Here is a 13,050-nt window from a genome sequence, read left to right as displayed (position 1 = left end):
TGCAAAGCAGAATATTATGATGTAAGGTAAGAAAACTATAGAAAATTCTAACAATAACCAAGAAATAATACTAATGACCTTAGATCTCTACATACCAATTCATGAAGCATTAGTAACTAAAGGAGTATAGTTATGGTTCTAATACAGAGACATAAATGAAATCTTTCAGGTATCACTGCTCTGTGATTTTCAGTATTATTATATGGATGTATTACCTAAAAACTTATTAAAACATGATATATATTTTTTAATATGCATATTCAAAAAGACCTGTGAGGACATCAATATTATGCCCAACTTTATAGAAAATGAAGCTCAGAAGAGTTAAGTGATATTTTCCAACGTTATACAGCTAACAGCAAAACATCCTTGGAGAACTTATGGGAAAGGGTGTTAGAATCAAAGAGCAGAAGTGACATCATTGTAGCTGTTTACAATAAGTTATTTGGGGAGGAGGAAGGAGTAAATGATTGGCTCATGAAACATAAAAGAGAACTGCCACAAGTCTATTTACTGATTAATTCGTGTTTGCACCCATTTATACATTTATTCAAATAGTCTTTCCTTTAATAAATGCTCACTGTTGAAAACTGCAACGAATGTAGATGGTTGTCTTATTCAAGTAAAAGTGGTGAATTGAATACATTCTTGACTTTTCTTGTTGACAGTTTCATCACTGCGAGGCTAGGAAATGATGAGAAAACTTCTGCCATGAATAGAATTCTGCCAAGCAGGAAGAATATTTGCTGAAGTGGAAGTGGTGGGAATCTCATGAAGAAGGGGAACAGCCAGTACCAGCCATTACAAAAGGTGGATTTGAAAATGTTTAAAATATTTTTCTTCAGACTTGGCTGCAAACTAAAAAAATAATCCAGGGAGTTTGGTTTTTTTTGATAAAGTATTCATAGAACCCTTCCCCAGAGATTTTGTTTTCATTAAATGAAGCCCAGGTGAGTGTATGTGTGTGTGTGTGTGTGTGTAGATGATGTGTGTGATTCTGTTGTGTGTTTGTGTGCTCCCTTAGGTTTCAGAAATTAATTCAGGAAGGATAAACCAGAAACAGCAGAAAATGGTACCTAAATGGTAGAGTGGAAATAAAGAAAAGAGACTAAAGCTGGGAGTTAAGCTGCTCTAAGAAAGCATTTTGAACTCTGATTTTAAAACGTATAAATCTTATATAAATTTTAAAAATAAAATTAAAAAGGAAGGGAAACAAGAGTAAATACTAAAATTAAAAGTAAACAGAAACCAGTGAACAAGAAGTCTAATTGCACACTTAGGCTATAAGTGTAAAAGCAAAAATGCTACAAACACACGTGCAGTTTACATAATGGATTTACTTAGTATGTGTATTTTTATCATGATCTTGGTATAGTAATTCTTAATTTTTTTGTGTTATTGTAGGATACAGCAAAATAAATACGATTATATTTCTAACAGCCAGGGTTGCCACCATGGGTAAACGAATATACAAATATGGAATGAAAGAGAATGCGAAAAGAACCCTATGGTGTTAGATTTCAACTAGACTTATTAATATGGAGTTTTGCTTAGATGTATCCCTCATTGTAGATCTGCTTGCTGAAAGGACATAGAAACAATAAAACCATAGTAGTCACAAGCACACACAGTAGTACTCAGATCAGGTTTCTAATCACTGCTAAAAGGAACTAGTACTCTTTGGAAAGTTGAGTCAGGGAATAACTTCTTTGGCCAGAAAGCAAGGAAGATCTCAAGAAAGATGAGCATATCTTCATTCAGTTTGAACAGAATCCCAGTAGCCATATCTGGGAAAAATTTAGCATAAAAATAATGACACGATAGATTATAATACATTGAATAAAACAAAACTCCATTAATCTCTAATACGCAAAGTAAGGGAGAAGAAACAGAGATGACACTGTTTTTTGTTTGTTTGTTTTTTTACAGAGTCTCGCTCTGTCGCCCAGGCTAGAGTGCAGTGGAATGATCTCGGCTCACTGCAAGCTCCACCTCCTGAGTTCACGCCATTCTCCTGCCTCAGCCTCCCAAGTAGCTGGGACTATAGGCGCCTGCCACCATGCCCGGCTACTTTTTTGCATTTTTAGTAGAGGCGAGGTTTCGCCGTGTTAGCCAGGGTAGTCTCGATCTCCTGACCTCGTGATCCACCCGCCTCGGCCTCCCAAAGTGCTGGCATCACAGGCGTGAGCCACCGTGCCTGGCCTGACACAGTCTGTTTTTAAAAGAATGCCTGCTAATAAATGTAAAGGAAAAAATAGAGTTAAAAGGTCACCATTTTTATAACCACCAATGTAATAATTGGTAAGGGTCATCATTAATTAATAAAACTATTCTGGTATTTTTACAGTCTCATATCATTGCACCACAAATGGCTTATTTGTTACAGAAAGGGAAAGACACCTTTAGAAAGGAGAGCTCTGGTGGGAAACATCTGAATATAGGATCCAAACTTAGCATCGCCAGAATTGAGACAAACTACATCATGCATTTACTGATATGATGCAGTGGGAATAACATACTAAGACCTGTTGAGCAAAAGTCCTAACTGTTTGACTTGAATCTAATCATGAGGAAATAATCAAACACATGGGATATTTTATGGGTCAACTACCTTAGACTTATAAAACATCATTGTTACAGCAAAAAATATTCAACAAATAAAAAAAAGAAAGACAAACAAAGGAAAGGAGAAAAGACCCAGGTATTGCTCTGGAATGAAAGCAATTAGAGATATTACAACCCAATATGATATATGTCTTTTGTTTACCTCTCAGATAGAAAAATTAAAAAAAAAACTATACAAGAAAGTTTGGGGATAAGGGAAGTATTTGAAACATAAATTATATTTTAGATTATATTATTTTATCAGTATTAAATTATTGGATATGTTAATGGCCGTGTTATATAAAGAAATGTTTTTGTTCTTAAACATGTATTAAAATCTTAGAGCAAAAAATATTGAATCTTCAAGTGCCTCTGTGCATGTTGAGAGAGATTATGGAGTGGAAGACAAAAAAAAAATGTGGCTTGTTTGGAGGTTCCAGCAGGGCAGCACAATTACTCTAACACCCTTGACCAAAGAATAGTCTTCCTCCATTGAAGAAAGTCATCCTCCTCCACTGAGCACACAACTTGGGAAGGACACACATGGAGCAGTAAGGGAGGAAGGTAGCACATGCCTAGCCAATTATACCAGCTGAATCAACCTTGGCAATCAGTGGAGTAATAGAGGTCATTATGTTAAGTGAAGTAAGCCAAGCACTCAAAGACAAATACTGCATTTTCTCATTTTTATGTAGGAACTAAAAAGTGAACAAGTATATCCACTGTTGCCACTTTTATTCAACATAGTACTAGAAATCCTAGCCAGAGCAATTAGCCAAGAAAAAAGAAATAAAAGGCATCCAAACATAAAGGGAAGGAGTAATACTGTCTCTGTTTGAAGATGATGTAATTTGATATAGAAAAATCATCAAAGACTTCACCAAAAACTGTTAGAACTGATAAACAAATCAGCAAACTTGGAGGATGCAAAATCAGCATACAAAAATCAATAGCATTTCTATACATGATCCAAACTATCGAACAAAGGATCCAAATAAACTATCCAACAAACTATCCAAAAAAGGAACTAAGAAAATGAAAACAATCAACAGAGTGCAGAAACAACCTACAGAATGGGAGAAAATATTTGCAATCTATACATCTGACAAGGGGTTAAGATAAAAAATATATATAAGGAACTCAAACAACAGAATAACAAAAAAACAAATAGGCAAATTAAAAAATGATGAAAGTCTGGAACAGACATTTATCAAAAGAAGGCATACAAATGGCCAACAGGTTTGTAAAAATGTTCACCATCACTAATCATCAAGGAAATGCAAATCAAAACCACAATGATAAATCAGCTACCCTCAGTTAGAATGTCCTTTATCAAAAGACAAAATATAACAAGCACGGGAGAGGATGTGGAGCAAAGGGAATCCATTTCACTGTTGCTGGAAATGTAAATTACTATAGCCACTATGAAAAATGGTATGAAGCTTTCTCAAAAAATGTAAAAATAGAAGTACCTTATGATTCAGCAATCCCACTTCTAGGTACATATACAAAAGAATTAAAATTAGTATATTGAAGAGATATCTTCACTTCCATGTTTATTACAGCACTATTCACAATAGCCAAGATGTAGAATCAACCTAAGTGTTCATCAATGTATGAACGAATAAAGAAAATGTGGCATAAGTACACAGTGGAATACTATTCAGTCATAAAATGAATGGAATCCTGCCATTTGCAATAACACAAGTGATTCGCATAGAAGTGCAGCGTAGCATGGTGGTTACCAGGGATTGGGGAGATGGTGGTCACAGGGTAAAAAGATTCATTTAAACAGGAGAAACAATTTTTGAGATCTATTTTTCAGCATGTTGACTATCGTTAACAATAATGTTGTGTATATTTTAAAATTGCTGAAAGAGAAGATTTTAAATGCTTGTAACAAAAGAATGATAAGTATGTGAGGTAATGTGCATGTTAATTATACTGATTTAATCATAATTCCATTATATATATACACATCAGCAGGTAACATTGTACCTGATAAATACATATAATTATTGTTAATTAAAATATAGTGATTAATACAACAAATAAAAAGTAGTATAATTTATCAATTAATATAGAAAATTTTAACTTCACCATCATTTTTTTAAAAAACACAGAAATTAATACACTTATAATACCCATTATAAAAGAGGTTCAGTAAAATTGTACTTATAAAATCTCCCTGGAAGACAGCTTTGCAAATACTTACCTAAAGCCTTAATAATACATATTTTTTTTTTACTTCAAATTAAACCTGGAAATTTTATTTCAAGAATTAGGAAGTTCCAGGGCAATACCATTCAGGACATAGGTGTGGGCAAGGACTTCATGTCTAAAACACCAAAAGCAATGGCAACAAAAGCCAAAATTGATAAATGGGATCTAATTACACTAAAGAGCTTCTGCACAGCAAAATAAACTACCATCAGAGTGAACAGGCAACCTACAGAATGGGAGAAAATTTTTGCAACCTACTCATCTGACAAAGGGCTAATATCCAGAATCTACAATGAACTCAATCAAATTTACAAGGAAAAAACAAACAACCCCATCAAAAAGTGGGCAAAGGACATGAAGAGACACTTCTCAAAAGAAGACATTTATGCAGCCAAAAAACACATGAAAAAATGCTCATCATCACTGGCCACCAGAGAAATGCAAATCAAAACCACAGTGAGATATCATCTCACACCAGTTAGAATGGCCATCATTAAAAAGTCAGGAAACAACAGGTGCTGGAGAGGATGTGGAGAAATAGGAACACTTTTACACTGTTGGTGGGACTGTAAACTAGTTCAACCATTGTGGAAGTCAGTGTGGCGATTCCTCAGGGATCTAGAACTAGAAATACCATTTGACCCAGCCATCCCATTACTGGGTATATACCCAAAGGACTATAAATCATGCTGCTATAAAGACACATGCACACGTATGTTTATTGAGGCACTATTCACAATAGCAAAAAGTTGGAACCAACCCAAATGTCCAACAATGATAGACTGGATTAAGAAAATGTGGCACATATACACCATGGAATACTATGCAGCCACAAAAAATGATGAGTTCATGTCCTTTGTAGGGACATGGATGAAACTGGAAAACATCATTCTCAGTAAACTATCACAAGGACAAAAAACCAAACACTGCATGTTCTCACTCATAGGTGGGAATTGAACAATGAGAACTCATGGACACAGGAAGGGGAACATCACACTCCGGGGACTGTTGTGGGGTGGGGGTAGGGGGGAGGGACAGCACTGGGAGATATACCTAATGCTAAATGACGAGTTAATGGGTGCAGCAAAACAACAGGGCACATGGATACATATGTAACAAACCTGCACATTGTGCACATGTACCCTAAAACCTAAAGTATAATAATAAAAAAAAAAAAGAATTAGGAAGTTCTAGCCAGAGCAATCAGGCAAGAAAAAGAAATAAAAGCCCTCCCAATAGGACAAAAAAGATGTCAAACTATTCGTCTTTGACAATGATGATTTTATACCTAGAAAACCCTAAAGACTCTGCCAAAAGTCTCCTGGTAAACAACTTCAGTAAAGTTTCAGGATACAAAATTAATGTACAAAAATCAGTAACATTTCTGTCCACCAATAACATTCAAGCTGAGAGCCAGATCCAAAACACAATCCCATTTTAAAAGCCAAAAAATAAAAACTAAAATACCTAAGAATACATCTAAACGAGGAGGTGAAAGGTCTCTACAAGGAGAACTACAAAACACTTCTGAAATAAATCATAGGTCACACAAATGAAAAAACGTTCCATGCCCATGGATAGGAAGAATCAATGTCATTAAAATGGTCATACTGCTCAAAGCAACCTATGGATTCAATGCTATTGCTGTAAAACTACCAATGCTATTTTCCACAGAACTGAAAAACACTGTTATAAAAATCATATGGAACCAAGAAAGAGCCCTAATAGTCAAAGCAATAGTAGAGCAAAAAGAACAAAGCCAGAGATATCACATTGCCTGACTTCAAACTGTGGTATAAGGCTATAGTAAGCAATACAGCATGGTAGTGGTACAAAAACAGACACATAGACCAATGAAACAGAATTTACCCTAGAAATAAAGCCACACACTTACAGCTATCTGATCTTCAACAAAATTGACAAAAATAAGCAGTGGGGAAAGGACTGCTTAATAAATGGCACTGGGATAGCTGCCTAACCATATGCAGAAGAATAAAATTGGATTTCAACCTTTCACTACATACAAAAATTAACCCAAGATGGATTAAATATTTAAATATAAGACCTCAAACTATAAGAATTCTAGAATAAAACCTAGGAAACACCATTCTGGACATCAGTCTTGGAAAATAATTTATGACTAAGTTCGCAAAAGCAATTGGAACAAAAACAAAAATTGACAAATGGGACCTAAATAATTAAAGAGCTTTTGCATGGCAAAAGAAACTGTCAAAAGAGTAAACAGACAACCTAGAGAATGGGAGAAAATATTCATAAACTATGCATCCAACAAAGGTCTAATATCCAGAATCGATAAGGAAATTAAAAAACAAACAATCCTATTTAAATATGGACAAAAGATATGAACAGACACTTCTCGAAGACAGACATAACCTGGGTGAGGTGGCTCATGCCTGTAACACCAGCACTTTGGAAGGCTGATGTGGGAAGATCACTTGAGCCCAAGAGTTAAAGAACAGCCTGGGCAATATAGGGAGACCCTGTCTCTAAAAATAAATAATAATAAAAATAAAGAAGAAAGAAGAAAGAAGACATATAAGTGGCCAAAAACCACGAAAAGTGTTCAACATCGCTAATCATCAGAGAAATGCAAATCAAAACCACAATGAGATGCCATCTCTCACCAGTCAGAATGGTTATTACTAAAAAGTCAAAAAGCAACAGATACTGGCAAGGCTGTGGAAAAGGGGAACACTTATATAATGTTGGTGGAAATGTGAATTAGTTTAGACACTGTGGAAGCAGTTTGGAGATTTCTCAGAGAACTTAAAAGAGAACTACCATTTGGCCTATCAATTCCATTACTGGGTATATATCCAAAGAAAATAAATTGCTCTGCCAAAAAGACACATTCCTTGTCTGTTAATTGCAGCGCTATTCCCAATAGCAAAGACATGGAATCAACCCAGGTTTTCCTCAGCAATGGACTGGATAAAGAAAATGTGGAACATATACATTGTGAATCCTACACAGGCATAAAAATTAATAAAATTATGCCCTTTGCAGCAACACGAATGCAGGTGGAGGCCATTATCCTAAGCAAATTAATGTAGGAACAGAAAAACAAATACCACATGTTCCCACTTATAAGTGGGAGCTAAATATTAGCTACCATAGGCTAACAGACACTGAGGACAAGTGGAGGGAGAGGGGCGGAGGAAGAGCAGCAGGGGTTGAAAAACTATTGCGTACTATGTTCCATACCTGGGTGATAGGATCAATCATCCCCAAACCTCAGCATCATGTCATATACCCAAGAAACAAACGTGTACATACATGCACTCCCTCAATCTAAAGTAAAAGTTGAAATTTGTTTAAAAAGAATTAATGATTTGGAATTAAGGATACACTTAAGCCTTAAGTACAAAGATGTTTACCATAGCATTGTTTATAATTGTGACAAATTCGAAATAGCCTAAGTAGCAAAAGGAAAGTCTTGGTTAAATAAATTGTTGCACATGTATACAATTGAGCATCTTGTGGCCATTAAAATACACATAGGACAATTATATTTATTAATGTGAAAATGTCAGCATATAAAAAATAAAAGGTTATAAACTAGCACAAACCTATTTTATTTACAAAACAAAATAAGTTTGTATAGTATATATAAACAAAAGGAGATGCAGTAAATTATTATGTTTAGCTATTTTTGGTGCGATGAGAGGTGTTTTTTCTTATTATGTTTTTTTATTTTCTAGCATTTAAAAAATATTAATGCATATGACTAAAAATATCGAAAAAAGAATATGCAAATAAAAAAGATTGTAAGGGCTACCAAGGGAGCTCTAAAAATCACTCCAATTTTGAAGACTTTATTCCTTAGTAGCCCTTACAATCTTTTTTATTTGCATATTCTTTTTTCGATAATATTTTTTAGTCATATGCATTAATATTTTTTAAATGCTAGAAAATAAAAAAAATAATAAGAAAAATGAAATACAGGAGCATTTCTAACACTATCATTATGTAGTATGAAGGCAGTGTCAGGAGGGTCAAGGTCACATTGAGCTTAGAATAATACAAAATAAGATGAAAGGGGATGATTTTTTTTTTTTTTCAGAGCAGGAAGAGAAAGAAGAGAAAGGGTGAAGAAACGACAAAGAAGAAGACAAGAACAAAAAAAAGACAGAAAATAAGAACGCTTTACAACATTTTTCTGTCAAGAAAAGTGATGTTCAGATTTTTAAAGGCAGAACAAAGTTTACTAAGAGAGAATCAATGCCTGTAATATGCAAAAATAATTGCAAGAAAGCACTTACATATTAGGGACTCTGATACATGGGCAAAGGTAGTAACAGAAGGAAACGGGGCAAGGAAACTGAGACAAGTCAAAGTAAATAGTTATGCAAAAATTTAAAAGATGGGACGAATTGAAGGAAATGTCTAATATTTGCAAATAAATGGAAATTCCAGGAGTACAAGACCCTTGAAAACTGACAGTAAATACAGCTGCTCTGCAAGGAGGCTGCCTTAAAACTGCTCTGGCAAAAGAGCTGCAGGGCCCTCTCAGCCCAACTAAGGCTTCAAAAATCTCTAATTCATCAAACTAGTCGTCCAGCAAACTGATTTGTTTGTAATATGGCCTGCTTCCTTTCTTTACCGGAAGATAATTTATTAAAATAAGAATAATCTTTGAATAAACCACAGCTCTCATTATAAGATATAATATCAATTAATATTATTTATTAATTGATATGAATATTATTAGTTGATATTAATTAATAAATAATGTATAATACCTTGTGATTATTAATCCTTAGCATTTATCAAATGCTTATTTCATAGCCAGACAACCCTGATGTATGCTTTTATTTACATTAGAACATTAAATTATTGCATATACATGATGAAGTAATTGCAGTTATGTTTTCCAGTTTATATATAAGAAAACCATCTGTAAAATGGAAACATTTAAAGGACTACTAAAACATTGCACTTTTTAGCCTTTCTTTATGGGTGTCCTAGCATTCAAGCGTCCTTAGTGCATAATATAAGGGAATTTCATTTGTCCTAGTAGTTGGCAAATATTTTATTTCTAATTGATTAGTTTTTGTATGTTTGTTAAATTTTTTTGTCATTTTACTTACGCTTCATTGTGTAACATAATTTGATGTTCTATGCTATGTCTTTTAGGTTACAAAAAGAAATGTAGGGTGACATTGTGAAATAAAAAACATTTTAAGTAAAGATCCCTGGTATGAAAACTAAGTTGGAGTTAGACAGCTAGATAGCAGTCTGTGTGAGGCTCTGCAAATGACTTTCTCTAGTACATCTGGTTCAAACTGACAACACTTTTTTGATGCTCTACATGCATCTGGATCTTCTGTAGAAAAACATTTCCTCACACTACATTGCACTGCTGCAGGAATCAAACTGATTATAAACTGGTAAACAGGCTAGTATGCAGGCCACATGATTAATTTTTAACTGTTGCAGTTACTTTCATAAGACAGCCTGTCAAGAGAGTTTAAGTTAATGAAAATAATTAGGTCTCTTATTTCTAATAAAAATATTCCATGTACAATTGTTCTGTCTTGACTATTAAGTGGATAGACGAAAGAGAAAATATGTCTTTCTGCAACAGTGTCTTGTGACCTATTAGCATAAAAGCTATGCCATCTATTTTCATTGTACATGCTTGTTAAAATTAGAAAATAAACACATTTGAACATTTTCTACCACATCTCATCTCAAATGATGTTTTTAATCTCAACAGCTGACTTTAAGGAAGTGAATTTTGCTTGATTTGTTTGTTGTTTTTTAATACCAGATCTTCTTACCCTTTCTGTTAGTGTGTGTTTATTAGAAGTTAGTGCTTTCTTGTTCTGACATAGATAAAAATGAATATTGTCACGCAACTGTGCTATGCGTAAGTAGAATGAGAGGCATTAGAACATGCCCACTGTACTACCCCAGCGGAAACATTAAGTGTGAAGAAATATCCTACTTCAGACCAGGTCCTCACATAAAAAATTTTGTGGGGAGCCAGTGGGCATCCTTGGTGGACTCTCCAAACTCCAAGGATACTGCTCTTATTAATGTGGTGTTTCACAAATGGGTTGATTCTAAGGGAAGTTTGTAACAGCATCTGAAAAAAATTTCAAGAGTAAGTACTAATTTGGACAAAATAATCCATCTCCAAAAATACTGAATAACGGATGCTGTGAATAACTTCCCAGCTTAAGCTACCTTCCTCCCATTGTCAGAATGATTGCTTTCTTTGTCATACCTAAACTGCATATGAGAAACTATCCATTTACTTGTAGTGGCATTAAATCCTCTTTCCTACGAACTGTAAAAGCTCCATTTTCTCAACTTGCCAACTTTTATCCTACCTACCAACTATGCAATCAGGAATAGTAAAAAATGTGGGGCCAACAAATTGCTGAACTATTCTATCAAACAATATGTCAAGGTCTAGGTCTTTACTGCCTTTTAAGAAAATTTACTACTTTTCTTGTACGTGCTGATAATCTATAGCTCATACAGACGGCAGTTATACCACTCTCGTTGCCCTCCACTCAACGCTACCTTAAAAGACATACTGATATTTATGAACACATAAAATCACACATGACCTATTTATCTAACCTATATGTTCCATTATAACATCAACTCAATTCTCAGCCAAGAATCGTTTTCTGAAAAGTTGCCAAAATTTAAGTATTCTCTAGCAAATTTGCCAGAGGTGGGTAAGAAGTTAAAATTATCCAAATATATACAGATTTCACAAGAAAATAATAATGTATTGCACTAAAAATTAAACTGTGATTAGAATGTTAGAAATGTTTTTCTTTACTGGCAAGTGGTAGAAGATAGAAAATTGTAAATTAGTTATTTCTCATTATTTTATAGTTTTTATATTATATTTTTGATAGGGAAAAATATGATTTATATATAAGCATATGTGTATTTTCCAATGACCTTCTTCACATAATTTTTATGTGCACAAATTATGCCTGTAACTACTCAAAACAGTTTTCTATAGAAATTTTCACTTCAAGAAAATACACTCTGATAAAACAGTAATTGTAATAATAATCATAGCTAACATTATTGAAGGATTATTTAGGAAACAAGCACAGTTCTAAGGGGCTCTCTGTATTAGTTAATTAATTACAACATTCCTATGAGGTAGGTATTCAGGAACCACGTTTTACAGATGAGTAAGCTGCAATGTTGAAAAGATGATTTAAATATTAGATAAAGTACTTCCTCAAATTGAACTACTCCTTTTGTTTAAAGTAAACATTTTAGTAGCTGTATTATTACCTCTCCCAAGACATTAGGCTGCCTTAGTAAGTTATGGCTCAGGGAAGTAAACAGTATAGATGATTTCACCTCATAAACACAGTATAATTCTTGAATATGTTTTAAATAGATCATCCTAAAACTGAACCCTGACTTGACTTGCAACTTGGTTCTGAAGTGGTACAATGGTCAAATAACAGACACATTTGGCAAAAAATAAAATGTAGGTTTTTATTAGGCAGTTTTCAATAAATGAATCAAAAGAAATCAAGAATTATTGACCTAAAAATATTTCTTCAACCTGTTAAACATATTTGGAGAGCTATAGAAAAAAAAAAGCCCCTGACATAACAGATAAAATAAACTATGTCTGAAAGAAATATTAAGTTTCAAGCAAAAATAGTAAGCTGTAGGGATTACTGCACTGTCCCATATGGGAGTCGCTGCCCACATGTGGCTATTGGGCACTTGAATAAGTGGCTAGAACAAATTTGGATATGGTGTAAGTACAAGTAAGTACAAGATCCTTAATTTCACAGACTTAGTATTAAACAAAGGTAAAATAGCTCATTAATAATTATTTATGTTGATTGCATTTTGAAAGTATATTTATGATGTGTTGTATATACTGGATTAAATAAAACATTATAAATCAATTATGACTTTTACTCCTTTAATGTGGTTATCACAAAATTTTAAATTATTTACAAGCCTCTCATGCTCTAAAACATGTGGATGGTGCAATAATTCTCTCTTGCTTTAGGGATACTATAATATGTTAGTCTCTATAGATAAGAGTGTTATAAGAAATTACGTTTAAAAGTCTTAAGATAGAAGGCCTTTAGAAAATCATATATGTAATATACTACTACTGTCATGTGCTGTTTAATGACAGTTTAGTCAATGACTAACTGCATATATGAGGTTAATCCCATAAGATTATGATGG

Source organism: Nomascus leucogenys, chromosome 21 (genome assembly GCF_006542625.1).
Source record: "Nomascus leucogenys isolate Asia chromosome 21, Asia_NLE_v1, whole genome shotgun sequence".
NCBI classification, from domain to species: Eukaryota; Metazoa; Chordata; class Mammalia; order Primates; family Hylobatidae; genus Nomascus; species Nomascus leucogenys.
Note: the sequence above shows the minus strand (reverse complement) of the source record.